The sequence below is a fragment of the Equus quagga genome, chromosome 12 (assembly GCF_021613505.1).
Source record: "Equus quagga isolate Etosha38 chromosome 12, UCLA_HA_Equagga_1.0, whole genome shotgun sequence".
Taxonomy (NCBI): domain Eukaryota; kingdom Metazoa; phylum Chordata; class Mammalia; order Perissodactyla; family Equidae; genus Equus; species Equus quagga.
Genome location: NC_060278.1, coordinates 5,156,671 through 5,175,130, shown reverse-complemented (window position 1 = coordinate 5,175,130; position 18,460 = coordinate 5,156,671). Strand labels below are relative to the sequence as shown.

General features: G+C 36.4%; 1 protein-coding gene across 3 annotated transcripts in view; it reads left to right on the top strand.

Moving 5' to 3' along the window:
- The window catches only part of ZEB1 (zinc finger E-box binding homeobox 1), a 180,322-nt gene that overhangs the window by 1,014 nt on the left and 160,848 nt on the right, over positions 1–18,460 (top strand). The window lies entirely within an intron of this gene.

Sequence of the window (18,460 nt, the reverse complement as noted above, 5' to 3'; positions counted from 1 at the left end):
GGCTGCGTGTCGTCCGTGCGCGCGTGTGCGCGGTGCGCGCCGCGGGCGGACGGGTTCGGCCGGCGGCGGTAAAGTTGTGACCGGCCGGCGAGGCGCGCTCGCGGACTGGGGATTAGCGGCTCGGAGGCGCGGGTCCCTCCGCGCCCCTCCTCCCCGCGCGCGGGTCCCGAGCCCCGGGCCCCCGGCCTGGGGCGCCGAGGCGAGCCCCGCGAGGAGGTCCCCGCGGTGCGGGAGCTGGCGCGGAGACGGGGCGGGAGCGGCCGGGGCCGTGTGGATGGCGGCGAGCAGGGCACGGCGGTGTGTGGAGTTACCTGGGCTCACAGACGGGGAAGCACCACCGACAGAGCCCCTCCCCGGGGAAGACCCCGTCTCCGCGCCGGGCTGGGGTTCTGTGCCTACGCCTCTCTTTCGGTTTTGGGGAAGTTGTTACCTGGGCCGGACGCTCGGAGCGCTGAAGCCGGATAATGGAGCTTGGATGGCGCTCTCGGTCTCGGGTGGGAGGAGGGTGGGGGAGGGGGCGGACGGACCGACGGACGCGCGGGTCCGCTGCTCGCGCCGCAGCTGCAGTGTTTATTGATTTGTGCTGATGTGCCGGGGACATGCACACCCCTCTGCCTGGCGTGAGAGTTAAAAAAAAGAAAAAATAAGAGAGAGACAGCGCGAGAGAGCGAGACCCGAACATGTGGTTGTTGTTGCACAGTCGCCTTTTCCAGTTTGGAGAGACGTTGTAAGTTGATTGTATTTCTGCTTATCTCGGGGGCGATTCTGTGCTTTCTCTCCCTCTTGTTCAGCAGCGAAATGTCTGCTGATTGTTATTGTCTGGACAGTTCCTGTGGCGAGAGGGGCGAGACTTCTCCGCCCGGGGGCGGCGGGAGCGCGGGGAGAGGCCCCCGCCCGGCCGGCCGGGTACCTGTTTGTATAATAATGGGCGGCAACGGCCCTGCCGCTGGCTGCAGCGAGGCTATATAAGGAATTACGCGTACATTTCGGACCAAGGGGCTCCTTTTGGTTCCTGCGTTCTTTAAAAAACGAGGTTTTAAGAGTAGGGCAATGAATGCGCCTATAGTGGGATGGCTGCATCTTCCAGAAAATGAGGAAATGTGTGTTTAAGTAAAAACTCGCGCGCGCTCCCCCCGCCCCACCCCCTGTTCCCGGGTTCCCATTCTCCCTCCCCTCTGGGATGCGCAACGCGAGGTTTTGTAACCTTTCCTGGCAATTTTAGATTTTGTGTGGGATTTCCTGTCTAGAAGCAGATACGAAGATTTTAAGCTGTTTCAAGATGTTTCCTTCCAGTCGTAAACATATTTTTAATATATTTGAGCCGACATTAAAATCACTGTTTTCATGAATGATTTTAGATATTCGAATAAACATCTTCATTTTAAAGATGTCACTTAGTTATGATTGATAACTAATATTTGGTATTCTCATTGTGGAGAGATGACTTGTTACAGCAAGGAGCGGAGCATAGGCTATTGCAATTTTAATTTCCTGTTTTAGCGTCAAATAGTGTGTATTCTATATTGAGCTGTTGCCGCCGTTGCTGATGTGGCTTTATGAAAGGTAAGTTGGTTCAGAAAGGGCTTTTCGCCTTTTACCTTATTCAAAATGTTCATAGCCAGAGAAAGGGGCTTTTCTTGTTGCTGACGACATGTGTATGACATGTGAGTCTGAACCACCCAGCGTCTGTGCAGCTGCTGTAAACATGTTTACCTGAACAGGAAAGAATGGATTTTTCTCCTAAAGATCCTGTGATATGAATATTATACTCATAAGGCATATCAACAGATGACTTAAGGGGAAAACAGCTATCCTGAAAGGTACTTGAAATCAACAGGAAAAAGAGGTTCTCGATCGCTGCAGCAAATGGCAACTTGTGCAGGTAGAAAAAAGATGGTGTTTAGTTTTCTCCTGCATGTATGTCAGCCCCCTCCTGTCTGCTGCTTTCATTCTCAAGGGAGGGATTTATTTACCACGCTTGCTGTCAGTGTTTTTCCTTTGTGTTTAATATTAGAAAAACAGATTTGGGGCTGTTTAGCACAAAATGTCTTGTCTGCAGTATGCATTACTCTCAGAAAACAAAAGGTGTTTAAGATAGCACGGTACTACTACAGGTATCTTCCATTTTCATCACTTTTGGCTCTCTCCTTGTATTTCTTTTTGTTCTCAAATGCATTTCATCCATTGCTGGTGATTACAGCGTTGCTATTTGATTAAGCCTTATAATTTGCAGATTAAAAATGAAGTTATATGCCATTGTGTTGTGAAACCTCAGGGAAGGTCCTGGTTAATATTTCTTAGCAACGCAATCATGTTTAAGTTGCAGTTTTTTGGAGAGAATTGCTTGGAAAAAAATGTTAACTCTTAAATCTTTTAAATGAAGGAATAAATGATGTGAACAGTGGGAGATAGTCATAGAGATACTTTATGCTGTTATTTGTATGCAAATCATTTTTTTGTTCATTTTAACATGATATGCAGATTTTACTGCTAAGCCTCCAGTAAAATATTTTAATTTCCTTTCTGGAATATATCTGCAGAGTAGGATATTAATGGGAGAATCAAGTAAAGTAACTTGGCAGGGGTAAACCAATTGAGTAACCTTTGGCCAAAGCATCAAACCTTATGTAGTAACTTTATGGTAATGTTAGTCATCTGTAAAGGAGTGGCATTTGAATTGCTGAAATCAGTTTTTACCATTTATAATGTAATGCTTTGTTTGTTGTATTTTAAAAATCTTCTCATTTTCCACATCTATTCTCTGTGTGGTTGTCTTATGTATTTATTTTTTTGGAGACATGTATTCTATCTGCTAATGACCACATGCTGATTAATTCACTTTAGATGGAATAGTAGGTACATATCTTTCTGTCATTTGCACCGTTTACGCTTGCTGTCTTTGGAAACCACCAGTAGAGGATGCTAACAAAAGTGATTACTGGTGTAGTAGTACATTAAGTTGCTCTGTCTCCTGTTGATTGGGACCTCTGTGTTGATAGGGACCTTCAGTATAATTCTCAGTCTTACTGTTATTTAAAACTAGCCCCGGTAAATTAGGCATTAGTATTTTCTAGTATGCTAAAACTGGAAAGAAATGGGAATGTTTTAACTTGAACAATTTTATTAATTTGAGCTTTTTAAATATTGACATTGAGATTGCTATCAATTTGGTCTCACTTTAGATGAGTTGTATTATGGCTTTTTAACAAAAAGTTTTGTTTTATGTTGTTAGGTTTGGAGAAGAATGTATAATGATTGGCCCACATTTATTTTGCATATTTACTATACTTTTTAACCTCCTTTTTTATTCATAGTAAGATCTCTGAAAATACATGTTTTTAGATGTGAAAAGATGTAAATATGGTAAGAAACATTGCAATTAATTGATTGGTATTAGTGTAATTATTTTCCCATAACTTATGCAGACTTAAAGTATACATGAGCTGACAGACTACGCTAAAGAAAATGTTAACCAGCAGTCACTCAGATGTTAGTGATTTTTAGATTTTATCTTTTCCTTCTCCTTCTAGTTAAGAATCAGGATCAGCTAGTGTGTAAATTTTAAATTTAGAATTGTAAATTAAGGAATGTAAGTTTGTTTTGAGGCTTTAAATGCAGTGAAAAATTCTCTATAGTTGGTTAATTATTGTTTGCTTGTATTCAAAGAACTCTTAGTTTTCAACAAACTGTAAATTGATATAACTTTTACACATAAATAATTGCATGAAACTCAATGAATTCAGTTGTTTCTTTTTGGTTTATGCCCATATAATTAAGTTAATATCACTGTAAACTTTTGGAAGCCTTTCATTGGTCAAATGTTAGAAGTATTTATTTCCCTAATTATTTTTAGTGGTGTTTCTCTAAATGCCCCAATACCAGTACCATAATGCAATAGTAATACTGCTTATCTTGAACTAGGTAGGAAATACCTGAATTATCAGGTAAGCTTGTGTGAATTTCTCATTTTAGGATGTCCTCTGTGTGTGTGAGTGTGTGTGTGTGTGTGTAAATATAGTTTTACGTTTCCTGACAGATGTTTCTTGAATTTGATGTTCTCCTAATTCCTAGAGCTCAGTAGTGAATAGGTGTGATTCACTTAGTTTTTTATGAGCTGAGGAACTTTACCACACAGCCATGACATATATAATTGTAGCATGGAGCAAAACTTAAAATATCTTATAAATTGAAAGCATCAATCACTTGCTAAGATGACCCTGATATAAAAGCATATGAAATATTTGGTTAGTACTTTTTTCTTTCTTTCTCTAGTATCCAGTATTTCCCTATGTTTACAGTTTTAGTAGTTTTGAAGCATGTGGTGAGAAAGTTCTGTCAAATTAGAAATGATATTTTTAAAATAACAGAATAATTATTTCTCATAGTTGTGTTATTTTTTTCCCCCGTTTTGCTTTCTCCTGTAAAAATCACTTCTAAGCATGTGATTAGAGCCAGATGTAAACACAGATGCAATATCATGTGGAATTACATTGTTAGCTACTCTTAACTACCTGTATTAAATTGCAGTACAGGAGAAGAAAAATCATGTAGATGTTGGAAAAAGACGTACATTAGTGTACAAAAGTGCAGTAGGAGGTTAGAGGACTTGAGGAAATTGTAGAAATAGGATTTAGGGTTGAAAAAGGTTCCTCAATCTTGGAAGCTTGGTCACTAATTTATGGGGAAATGTATGTGCATTTCTAATAGAGATATAAGGTAAAATAAAAGTTCGTTGTTGAAAGAAAATTTAAAAAAATTTAAAGTAGAAAAGTGCCCTGATTAGGAAATATAATAAAATGGTTTTTAAAAAGGCTACATGTTGTACATATTGCTAGCTAAATGATCATTGAACTAGCTGTAAGTTAAAAGAAAATAAATAGAGATAGACATAGTAGAAAAAGTTTTGTGGCATCCCCAGTCAAAATTAAATCTGATCTATTATACAGGCTTTGCTATAGGAAATAACCTTTCCTTTGGATGGAAATCCAAAGTTTTGAAAATTATATTCCTAAAGGAAGCATTCTTAGCACATCAATTTTATCAAATAAAAAATTTTATTATAGTGTGATCATGGCTAAATTTTAACCTGGATGCAGGTGGGTTATGCTGCTTTTTAACCCGAAACTGGCTTGCTTGAAAAATATGGCAATGTCCTACCAACTTTGCTGCTTAACTAGCAAAACGCTCTCTAATAGGTAAAATTTGCTTTAAGATGGTTTTCAGAGAAAAAAGTTTAATGTTTCCAGTTCACTTCATTAATTTTGTTAAAATGTGTTTTGGAGAGGCTGGCCCTGTGGCCAAGTGGTTAAGTTCGTGTGCTCCGCTGCAGGCGGCCCAGTGTTTTGTTGGTTCGAATCCTGGGCGCGGACATGGCACTGCTCATCAAACCACGCTGTGGCAGCGTCCCACATGCCGCAACTGGAAGGACCCACAACGAAGAATATACAACTATGTACTGGGGGGTTTTGTGGAGAAAAAAGGAAAAAATAAAATCTTAAAAAAAAAATGTGTTTTGGAGTACATCAGTTTAGGTGTAGATAAATTGAAAGATTCTGAAAGGAAAAGCAAAAAAAGCTGAGTTCAAGTCTATACTTGTATTATAGCTATGAAATTTTCTTGATTTTTCACTCTCTAAGAAGTTATTTCCCTCTTATTTTTTCTTCAAACATCATCCTGTTGTTTAATACATGTCCTCTATATTCATCAGGATTACATTTATCCGTTCATGTACACATTTCTCTTCATAATCAACTTTCTATATTTACTGAGACTTGATATGTGGAGTTTGAGGTCTAAACTGTGGCTCTTGGTAGAAGACCTTCTAGTATGGCAACCTGAGAAAGCCTTCGTCATCTCTTGCAGTAACAGCGACATCTGTGCTGGAATTAGTAGTAACGGACGTTTTGTGACCTCTTAATTCCCAATCACCCCCTCACCCCTGCCCCATCCGTATTTAAAATTAAATGTGAATGGAAGATAAATATGGGAATGATGTCAATTTCTCATGTTTATTGTTGCATTCTAAGAATATTAAAAGTCCTCTATTTTTAAAAAAATATTCTAATTTCGATTTTTTTAGTATTTTAAATATTCTAATTTCAGTTTTTTAAATATTTTAAATATTCTGATTTCAATTTTTTTATAAATGGCAGCAGCATTATTCTTTAGATATCTCAGTTACTACACATGTTCACCAATGTAGAGTATTCTAACTTCCCTCATTCTTAAGGTGTTTATATCCATTTAATCCACAGTTCTAATTGAATGGTTTTTTTGTCAAGTGTTGAGTGTGACTAGTTTGTTGATTAAGCAACTCTTCATTCTCTTGGAGTATTACATTTTGAATATGGAAGGGACCTTTAGAGAGAATTTTTTATCTGAAAACTGATACAGATAAGCTGAAATTTAAGGTGTTCAAGTAGCAGCGCTGCAAGAGACTTTAGCATGTGTTTGGGAAGGGGTGATAGTGACATGTGGAATAGCATACGGCAAAATCCTTCCAGGAGTGGCTTTCTGAACCTGGGCTTACAGTAACCTTACTCTGCCTGACAGACTTGAAAAAGCTATGAAAATCACTGTATCTCTTTAATGTTTTCTCTTTTCTACTCCAAAAAACTAAGTTACTGTTCACTCCTCTTGCTACATCACTTTTCTAAATCTCTTTTGATACTCTTGTTTTTTACTTTTTTGGGGGTGGAGAGGAGGGAGGGAATAGTTGGAGGAGAGAGAAAATAATTTCATATGAATAAATATTAATTAAGAAAAAAATGAAATAATTTTGGAGCTGCAGGGATTTGTGAGAATGATTCAAATCCATTTGTGCAGTTAAGCAACCAGATTCAAAGAGGTAAAAGGACTTTGCCAAGTCCCTGTGACTGTTAGCTTGGACTAGGTTACAGCTTTTCAGGTTTGTGGCTCAGTGTTCCTTTCAGTAGAGCATGTTGAGCATATTTATCTATGATGGTAACAAGTAAGAACTGTATGTTATAAATTTTCAAATTTATCATAGTTAAAACCAAAACGTATTGTGTAGAATGCCATCATCTCAGAAAAAGGGATTTCTAATCTATTTGCATAAATCTTTCAAATTTAATAGTTGATGTGACTGTATCACTTAAAGCATTTCAGATGCAATGTTTAGATTCAGTTTAGTGTTGCTTAGAAGTGGACTCTCATTATTTGGATTATAATTTTTCCTCTTCATTCCCAATCTCAACTCCCATTCACTCTGTCCTTCCTAACCCTGACTTGCACCCAATCTAATGTGTTTTATATATGTAATTGGTCATATCTCTAACCTTGTAAAATTATGTAGTTTTTTTGTGTTTTGCATCTACATAATTGCTATTTTGCTATATATTTTACTTCACTCAGCATTGCTTGGAATCTGTTCATGTTGCTGTATGTACATATAGTTCATTGCTTCTAACCGTGCAGTATTTCATGGTTTGCATCTAGCACAGATTACTTATCACTTCCCCTAATGATGGATACCCAGGTTGACTCCAACTCTTGGGTACAAATAATTATGTAATAAACATCTTCCTACATGTTGTGTAGCTGTGGAAGACTTTCTCTGGGGACGTGTATCCAGGCATGATGTTGCTCAGTTATAGGTTAGTCACGTATTTAATATCACTAAATTCTTCCAGATTATTTCTATAGTGGCTACACCAATTTTTACCCTCGCCAACATATAAAAATGCTGTTTTCTCACATTTCTGCCAGGTTTTTGTATCATACAACATCCTGCATTTTGCTAATTTGATAGTTGTTAAGTAGAATCTCATGGTTGCTTTAATATATGCTTTTCTGTTTACCAAAGAGGTTGATCCTTTCTTCATATCCTTGCTAGCCGTTTGGGTTTCCCTTTCCATGTCTGGCCTGTTCATATCCTCTGCCTTTCTTTTTGGTTGGGTTTCCACTTCTTGTTGATCTCCCAGAGTTCCTTGTGTATTTGAGATGGTAAACCGTTCGTGGTTTTAGACATGGCAAGTATTTCCCCAATGTGTCAATCATCTGTTGACTTTGACTGTGGTACAGGAATTCTTAATTTTAATGTATTTAAATCTATCAAATTTTTGACTTCGTGGGTACTAAGAAGTCCTTCCTAATTCATAAATTGCAAAGATATTTTCCTAGATTTTCTTCTAATAGTTTTGTAATTTTACCTTTCGTGTTGAGGTCTTTAATGCATCCGGGGTTCCCAATATAGCATTTCTTTCTTAAGAGGAGCAAACATAGTGGTTAAGAGTTGGGATTGATCCTGTAATTTACTAGCTGAGTCACCTTGGCCAAGCTACTTAGTTTCCCTATGATTGAATTTCCCCATATGTAAAATGGGGATGATAATCTTAGAGTTGAGAAGGTTAAATGAGACATATGAAGCATTGTGCCTAGTTTTAAGTACATGTTTTAAGTATTCAAGAAATGTTTATTTAACATTTTACTTATATTATTAGATTATTTGTTTTAAATACATTTTGCATCGACTGACAATTTCTTATTCTCTTGTCCAGTATTAACTCTAGCTAATATAACTGCCATTTAAAAGGATGTTATTATAAAAATATACATTGAAGCTTCATCTTAGTGCTATTTGTCACATGCCTTTTAGCTTGAGGAAGGCTGTCTTGGACTCTTTTTAAGGGGCAATATACAGTATTGAGAGAGATGTCGCTAGATTACTTTTATTTGTAATATTGACAGAGACTTCAAGGATAATGTCCTAGACTGTTATTCTATTGGATAAAACAACCCAAGCCCAAGAAAGCTAAACTTTATATTCTATATTTGAATAGGCTAAGGAGTGTGGAGTCCATAGCTTTTCATACACTCATTTGGTTTGTAATGTATTTAAGAAGACGGTTGTATTATTATGTTCTTAGGGTACAGATTAGGGCAATCCTAAGACAAAAGTTAAAATCATACCCTGTTCTCTGTGTGTGTGTGTGTGTGTGTGTGTGTTTTAATAAACTCTATTGAGGTGTAATTTGCATAGACCGTTATGTGTGTACATTTCAGTGTGTTTTGATATACACCTGTTTAACCACCACCACAACATCAAGATATAGAACATTTCCGTCATCCCCAGGAAGTTCCCTTGCAGCTCATCTCAGTCATTCCTCCCCACCTCTGGCCCAAGCAACCAGTGATCTGTTTTTGATCACTAGAGATTAGATTTACTGTTCTGTACTCTTTTTGTCTGCCTTCTTCAGCATAATGTTTTAAGATTTATTCATCTTACTGCATGCACCAGTAGTTCATTCCTTTTATATTGCTGAGTAGTATTTCATTGCATGAATATATCACAATTTGTTTATCCATTCTCCTACAATGGACTTACTATTTGGGTTTCTGATTCTTTGCTATAGAATAAAGCTTCTGTGAACACACATACACATTTTTGTGTGGATATATGAGTACATTTCTTTTGAGTAAATACTCAGGATTAGAATTGCTGGGTGATATAATAAGTGTATGTTTAACTTCGTAAGAAACTGCTAAACTGGTTTCTAAAGTGCTTGTAAAATTTTACATTTCTACCAGCAATGTATGAAAGTTCTAGTTGCTCCAATCATTGTAAACATTTCTCCATGTTTTTAATTTTAGCTATGCCAGTAGGTATGTGGTAGTATTCTTTTGGTTTTAATTTGGATTTCATGGATACCGATGATGTTTGAGTATCTCTTGATGTGCTTATTGGCTATTTGTATATTTTGTTTTATGAAATGTCTATTCTGGTCATTTGTCCATTTTTAATTGGGTTGCTTGTCTTTTTATTTTTGAATTGTAAGAGTTCTTTATATGTGCTGGATCCAAGTTCTTTGTTGGATATAGATATTTGAAATGTTTTTCTCCCTTTCTCTGGCTTGTCTTTTAAGTTTCTTAATGATAGCTTTGAAGTGCAAAAGTTTTCAATTTTGATGATGTCTAATTTATAATTTTATTCTTTTAGGCTTTGTGCTTTTTGTGTTGTAAGAAATCTTTGCCCACTCCAAGAAGATTTGCGTCTATGGGATTTTTTTTAGAAGTTTATAGCTTTAACATTTAGGTCTATGATGCATTTCAGGTTAATTTTTTTCTGTACTCTGTTTTGATCGTCTGCAAGCCTGCTGAGGTAGCCTTGAGTAGTTTGCAAGAGACAAAAACTTGATCCTACTCATCAAAATTCAGTATGAGGATTTTTATTTGAGTTTTTAAAAAATATTTTTTAGGACCCAGTTATGAACCAAACCTCAAGATGGTAAAGGAACACAAATCATACTTTCCTAGTTTCATACATTTTTTAACTGAGAGCAATTGCATTGTGCCTAGTCAATGTTTTCAAAATTTTCCATGTCCTTGTCACATTTTTAATTCACAGAGACATACTTCAGTAAGGCTAAAGTTTCAGAGAAAGATACCCAAAGAGCGGCCAGAGTTAAGCAGAATATGGATGTTATTCTTATGGTCTCTTATTTCCTACCTGGTTTTAATGAGTTTAGCACTATACCAATTCTTTTTCACTTTCCATAGGTTTTATCTTTACATGGGGAATTTGCTTAAACCTACCATTTATCTTGAGTTCATTAAAGGACATAATTTTATCCTTTTGATATGAAAATTTCTTTAGCTGACTCTTCCTCGCATGAGGATTCCACCCTGCTGTTCAGCTGAAGCTGCAGTGATAAAGGTCTCCAGTGACCTCCAATTCCCATGAACCTTTCTTAGGTTTTAGCCGATTTGGCTTCCCTGTATTTGATATTGTTGAATCTCCTGGACAAGTTTGCTTCCTTAGGTTACATATTATTACTGTTTTCTTATTTTCTCATCTGTTCCCATTCTTCTTTTGTAGAGCCTCTTTCTCTTTGGCATTACCCAGGGCTGCTTCTCTTCCCACTCAGTATGCTCTGTCTAGAAGTCTGACTCAACCCAACTCTCTTAGTTTTAGTTCTCACCTTATGCTGATGTTTTCAAAATTTTTGCCTCTTGCCCAGAACTAGACTGAGCTCCTAATATGTAGATAGAGTTCTCTGTGCAACTTCTCCACCTATATATCGCACAGGATTCTCAAACTTCAGGTGTCTAAGGTTGAACTACTTCCATTTCCCACCTAGGTGTTGCTTCTGTGTTTGCGATCTTGTGAGTGCCACCACCAATGTCTTACACTCCCAAGTTAAAACCTAGGGTTAACTTCCCCTCTCATAACCTGATGATCCCCAAATCTGTCAATTCTATATCCTGAGTATCTGTCAAATCAGACTTTTCCTCTTCATTTCTATTCCTGTTGCCTTAGGATCCTCCTTTTTCACTCAGACTCTTATACTAGCCTATTGTTTCTCCTCACTCTTCTCTATCATGCAGACTGCTGCCAAAATTATCTTTGTACGACAGAGTCTGGGCCGGCCCCGTGGCATGGTGGTTAAGTTCACGCACTCCGTTTCAGCGGCCCGGGGTTCGCGGGTTTGTGTCCCAGGCACGGACCCAGCACTGCTCATCAGGCCATGCTGTGGTGGCATCCCACATAAAGTGTAGGAAGATTGGCACACATGTGAGCTCACTGACAGTCTTACACACACACACACACACACACACACACACAAAGTCTGATTCAGTTATTCTGCCGATTAAATTCTTCCCTGGATTTTAAAAAATTTACTGGATGAGTTAAACTTTACTGGATAAGACCAGGATCCCCAGCATGACATACAGGCCCGGATGCATGATCCTGCACTTGCTCCTTCTTCCACCGTCGTGCTGGCCACCCTTCACCTCCTGCCTACTGCCTATGCGTTCCTGTCGCTGCAAACTGCTTTCCCCCCATACCTTTGAATATACTTTTGTTCCCTGTACCTGAAATATGCTTCCTTTCCTGCTACCCTATACTTTCTGGTATATTTTCAAAGGTGGACAAGAATTCATCTCAGATATTTCTTTTTCCCAAATGCTTTCCCTAATCCCTTTCCTATTTGTCAGAGAGAGTAATTATCTTCTCTTCTATTACACCTGTGAATTTGTCTTTTCTGTTCTGTTGTGCTTGTTCTCCTGTATGTTTGTTCGTATGTTATCTTCCCTACCTGACAATGGTTTCCTTCAGAACGGAGACTGTCCTACTCATCTTGGTACGCCAGTAGGTGGTGGTAGTTGTTGTAGTAATAGCACGGCACTTGTAGCACCTACTGAGTTTCTGTTACTTACTGTATGCCAGGTACTTTTCTAAATGCTTTACATTTATTAGCTCATTTGATTCTCACAATAATCCTGTTACTGTTTTTAGACCCTTTTTACAGATGAGGAAACAGACAAAGAGAGATTAAGTAATTTACCCAAGGTCGCACAGCTTATAAGCAGTAGAACAGGAATTTGAATCCATTTAGTCTGGCTTGAGATCTGTGCTCCTAGCCACTGCCCTTTATTGCTTCTCAGCACCCCTGGCACATAGTGGGTATTCAGTCCTTAACTGAATGAATGATTAATCCTGAGAGAAGAATTTTGCTGCTCTGCTTCCCTCTGCCACGGAGGTTATTTGAAAGACTTAGTAAGATGTACTTAGGCTTTGTTTCCTTATACTTCATGAATATTTAAAAGCATATACATCTGAGTTGGTTATATATTATTTGTAAATTGAGAGTTTTTTCAGTTCGTCTTTCTTAGATTGGTGATTTTTTAAGTTAAAATATTACTTCCTTTAACTTTTCCCCATAAAAGGTAACTTACATCAAATAAAGCACTCTCCTCTTACCTTGGCATAAAGTAGTGTTATGCCAGTCACTTTGGTTAATGCTTCATCTTGTTGATTTTTACCTACATACTTTACCGCTCTCATTTTGTTATGGCTAAAGAAAAAGTGTTTAGTTACTTTGAAGTTGATTTCATATACATTTATTTACTTAATTTATCTTTTTCATGTCCTAAAAAATGTATGTGTCACTGGACTAACTCCCATGTAATTCTTATTTTTAAGATGGTATTTTTCTATCTGACTTTTCTGTTTCTTTTTATCACCTGTTCCTTTAAAATCTATTATAACTAACTTGTCTTATTTTTTTTTTATAGGTCTCACTTTTTTATACTCCATTTAGTTCTGTGTCTGGCTTGAACATTCTAGATACTGATGCCTAATTCCTTCTGATCTGCTATCCTTAGATGCATTTATAGAAAGAGCATTGATCTGGGAGATAGAAGTCTTAGATTCTAATATTAAACCTGCCTTTAACTGGCCTATGAAATTGGGGAAATAATTCCATTTATTTGGGTCTAAGTTTGTTCATCTGTAGAATGACTATGATGGATTACTGTGTACTAGGCGCTGAGACTCTGAAGATGAAAGATTTAGTTAGCATCTTGCCCTAAAGAGCTTATAGAATAGTAGGGAGGAAAAAGTAGGAAAACAAACCTTTAGAATATAGTTAGGTAACTGATGTGATATTCTGTCCTACATATATAGAGGTTGTGGCCAAGTCTTAAAGGATTTGTGTGGGTTATCTTAGTAAAGATGTGGAAAATAATATGCCAGACAGGGGAGTTGCGTGTGAAAAGCATGAGACACGCATACACACATTGTGGGACCTCCAGGTCACGTTTGGTGCAACTCTGTAGGGTGAGTGGAGGAATGGCTAGAGTTGAGGCTGGAGAATTAGGTAGGAAGCAAATGAAAAACAATTTATATTGCCATGTTTGGATTTTATCTTGGAAGTAGTGGAGAATTACCAAAGGTCTTGCAGCAGGTAGTGACATATTTATGTCATTCATCATTTTATCTTCTTTACATATTAAATGTTAAATGATTAAAAATTCAAGAATATGTATGCTTGCTTTACTAGTAGTGGGAAAAGCTATAAAAGTAAAAGCTGATTTGTCCTGCTTTCCTGAGTTTTAGCTCATATAAACTCTAATGCTGGTAGATTAACATAATAATTGCTCTAAAATGGTGCTGTCATCACTACTGCTTCTGCTATCATCATCAATGTCAGTAAACGGCTTACTTTACTAGAAGGAGAAGTGCCCTTGGTTAGAGTTGGTTGCTAAAATCTATGCATCAAATTGGCTATGTATTTCTGAGCTCTGCACTATCATGAGAAACTGTATTTTTATTTTTTCTTCAAATCAATAAATCACAACCCATACAAATGTGTTTTGGACTTATAGTCCTATGGAGTAATGGTTTTACTGCCATTAATTATGGTTCTCCAAAGGTGTAAAATCCTCTGTGTTTATTGCTACTAGATAATTTTCCAGATTGTTTCTGGCACTTATTAATGGTTCTGTGTAGAGCTCCATCTTGTGAACCTGTCATGTGTGCTTTGATAGCAGTTCTCTACCAGCGATATTTCATAAAGTACAATTAGATGGTCCTTGCCATTCTTTCAGCTGGCCTGATCCAGTCCCTGCTTGCCTGTGATAAATGAGGCTAATAAGTGAGCTGGCTATTTTATTGTCTACATTGAAAGAACTAGGCATCTCTAAAACTTTCAGCTTCTAAATAAAATAAAACTTTATTTACCTGAATGTTCCTCATTCAAAATAGCTGTAGGCCTGGTATATGTGTTTCTTATCGAACAAAAAAAATTCAAGCTTTTTTTGAAAGTTACGCTGTATGCTACAAGATAGATTAAAACTATTGCCTTTTTTAGACCAAGTGCTGGGGAAACACACTTTATCATGTTTCAACTGCTAAGTTAATGATTCTTATGTAAAAAAATAGTCTTATTTGTATATCAGATTTCTAAATATTTCACGTGACCTAATTTATATGTTAATTAAGGGGCTTTTGTGCTGTTTGTGTTATATGCTGTTTGTTTTTTAATCAAAACTTCAAAACTTAACTAACCTCATTTTACTAGTATTCATTTATACTTTATTAAAAGCTTAACTTGCCATATGTACCATGTATGACAACGGTAAAACTTAATTTTTATAAAATGCTATAGACTTTTAACTTTTATCATGTTAGATTAATTTTTTGCTGGGGTGCATCCTCGTCTTATTTTTCCATAATAGATAGGTATGCAGTTTTACTGTACCAACTTAAAAAATAGTTTAGGGCTGTAAGGCAGATCTGACAATCCATTCTTTGACTTTGAATATATGATTCAGCATATGGGGACAGAGGCAAGGTGTTAGCTGTTTGAAGGTTTCACAGCCACACTAACCCCCATCTTGCTCATGTTCACCTGAGTTGTAAAGAGCCTGGGGATTGCCCTTTGTCCTTACTGTGTTTGGTTGAGTCAGCAGTCAGGTAACAGTAGTGGTCATACTTCCACTATTATGTTCTCTGAGTTTCTGGTCACCATAGTCTCACAGATGAGGAAAGCGGTTGCAGATGGAAGATCTAAGATGTAAGAAGGATAAGAACACAGGAAATGGTAAATATAGGTAGGTACAGACAAACACTGTACAAAGCTTAGAAGGAGGGTAAAATTATTGATTACCTATAGACTTTGGTAAGTTATGTATTCATGTTAAAATTTCTGAGATAAGGAATAAAAATCTAGAAATAGTGTGTATATCTTCCAAACTACTAGAGAGGGAAATAGAATGAGAAAAAATAATCTAAATAAAACACAAGGAAGGGGGCTGGCCTGGTGTTGTAGTGGTTAAGTTTGTGCGCTCTGCTTGGGCGGCCTGGGGTTCACCAGTTCGGATCACAGGCGCCGACCTATGCACTGCTTCTGAGGCCATGCTATGGCAGGTAGAGGAAGATGGGCACAGATTATTAGCTCAGGGCCAATCTTCCTCAAAAAAAAAAAAAAAGACAAGGAAAGAGAAGAAAAACATAGAAAATAGATGGCAAGTAGAAAGCACAAAATAAGATAGTAGTAATAAATGCAGCTATATTAGTAATTACAGTGTATATAAATTGACAAAATGCCCCAGTTAACAGAAGCTGTCAGATTGGATAAAATAATAAAATCTAGTTACATGCTCTTTACAAGAAATATAGCTTTAAAAAGATATAGAAAACTTGAAAATAAAAAGAGTGAAAAAAGATATGCCTGATAATACTTACTAAAGAAAGATTGTGTTGTGTGGCTATATTGACATCATGTAAAGTTGACTTTGTGGGGGGGAAAACTATCCTAAAGAGTGAGGGTCACTAAATAATGATAAAATAGTAGAAGGAATGATAATTTTAAATTGGTATGTACTTGATAATATACTTTCAAAATATAGTATTCAGAAAATAGATAAGACCACAGAAGAAATAGGCAAATCTATCAGCATTGTGAGTTATTTAAAATAATCTTTCCTAATAAATGTTGCTGCAAGCAGAGAAAAATCAACAAAAATATAGAAGATTTTAGTAACAGCATTTACAAGCTTGCTGTACTGGACAGTTATGGAACACTACATCTCAGAATTCTTTTAAAAATTCTTTAAAAAATTCTTTTAAAGCACACAAGGAACATTTACAAAATTCGGTAACATTCTGGTCTGATACAGCCAGCTCTAACAAATTTCAGTGGACTGGTATCATGTTACATTCTCTGTTTACAGTGTCATTAACTCTAAGCAATAACATAATTTCCCTATATGTTTGGAAATTAAGATGTATTATTTACAAATAATTTGTGGGTCAGAGGAAAACTTGTAAGGTATATGAGAAAATATTTATAATTTAACAATAAAATACTGTAAATTGGAACTTGTATGATATAGCTAAATTGATGCTTTATGGAAATTTATAGACCTTAATACTTACATTACGGGAATAAATGCTGAAAAATAATAATTGCATTCTTAAGAATTAAAATAAAAATAAAAGAATGCTCCACCAATTAAAGTAAAAAGGAAATAAATATAAATTAATGAAGTATAAAACAAAGGTAAATCAGAGAGGAAACAATACAGCTAAGAATATATTATTTAAAAAGATTAATAAAATTGAAAACTGCTGACAAGATTAATCAAGGGAAAAGAGAAGTCACAAAGCAGTATCTGGAATGAAAAAGGGGATGTTACTACACATGTTTCAGGAATGGTCATCTTTATGCTAATATAGTTGAAAGCTTACATCAAATGAACAAAGTCCCAGAAAAATACAGCTCTTATTGGTTTGAGAAAGAATGGATAATTGATTAGTCTTAAAATATAAAGGAAAAATATTCTCACAAAGAAAACTAACAGCTCCACACAGATTGCTAGCAAGTTCTACAAAGCATCGAAGGGATAATAGCAAGATAGTCATTAAGGAAACTTGATCTATAGTGGCAGTAGGATTGCCAGTTAGTGGAGACAGGATGCCTCTTTCAGTAGTTAGGGTAGTTGGTTAATTAAACGGAAAAAATTGAGTTGAACCACTCCCTCATGTTATTTAGAGAAATCAGGCTGGATTATAGATATGAATCTACAGGTAAGGTAAGGGTATAGTTAAGGTAAAACTATAACAATTTCTAAAGAAATAGAGTAGAATGTTTTCATGACTAAATAAGATAAAAATACATAAAACATAGAGCAGCAGATTGGCAAATATGACTATATCAAAATTAATAATTTCTTTTTGCCAGTAGATACCATAAAGACAGTGGGGATTAGTATTCAGCACGTATAAAGATCTGCCACACAGTGAAATAAAGACAAACAACAGAAAACTGGGCAAAGATCTTGAATATGCTCTTCATAAAAGAATAAAATTTTTTGGCCAATAAGCGTAATATAAGATATTCAGCCTCATGAGTAATCAGGGAAATGCGTATTAAAACCACAATGAGAAGACATTTTGCACCTCCTAGATTTCAAAAATTAAGAGCCAAATGGTGTTGCTGTTTGTGTGAATATGGAGTAGCTGGAGCACTTAGTGCTGGTGGCAATGTTAATTGACATGTCCACTAGAAAATAATTTGTCATCAGTAAATAAAATTGAAGATGCGCATACACTATGATCCAATATCTCCATTCCTAAATGTGTCTTAGAGAAACCTGTATACAGAGATATCAGGTGATGTATATAGCTGTCTATACAGCACTGTTCATAATAACATGACAACTACAAAAATCTCAAATATCTGTCAACAGTAGGGATGACCAGAGGTATATTCTTACAGGGGAATGCTCTACAATGCTGAAAATAAATGAATTATACCTATGCTCAACAACTGGGATTATGTCAGGAATACAATGTTGGAACAAAACAAATCGCAGAAGAATATACAGCATGGTTCCATTTATATAAAATTCAAGAACATACAAAATGAAGTAATACATTGTTTAGGGATACAAAATATAGTACAACTCTAAAGGGAATGACAAATAGAAGATTTAAGGATGAATGAATAAAACATGAGTTTGGGGAGAGACACATAGTAGGTGTAAGAGGTATGGGTAAAGTTTTCTCTTTTTTAAAAAATACTGGATAGTGAGTATTCAAATATTTATTCTTTATACCTTAAATTTATTTTATAGAATTATTTATTTCATATTTAATATTAATAATTACTGATAACTAATGACAGTTACTAATAATCAATATTCTGTTGAA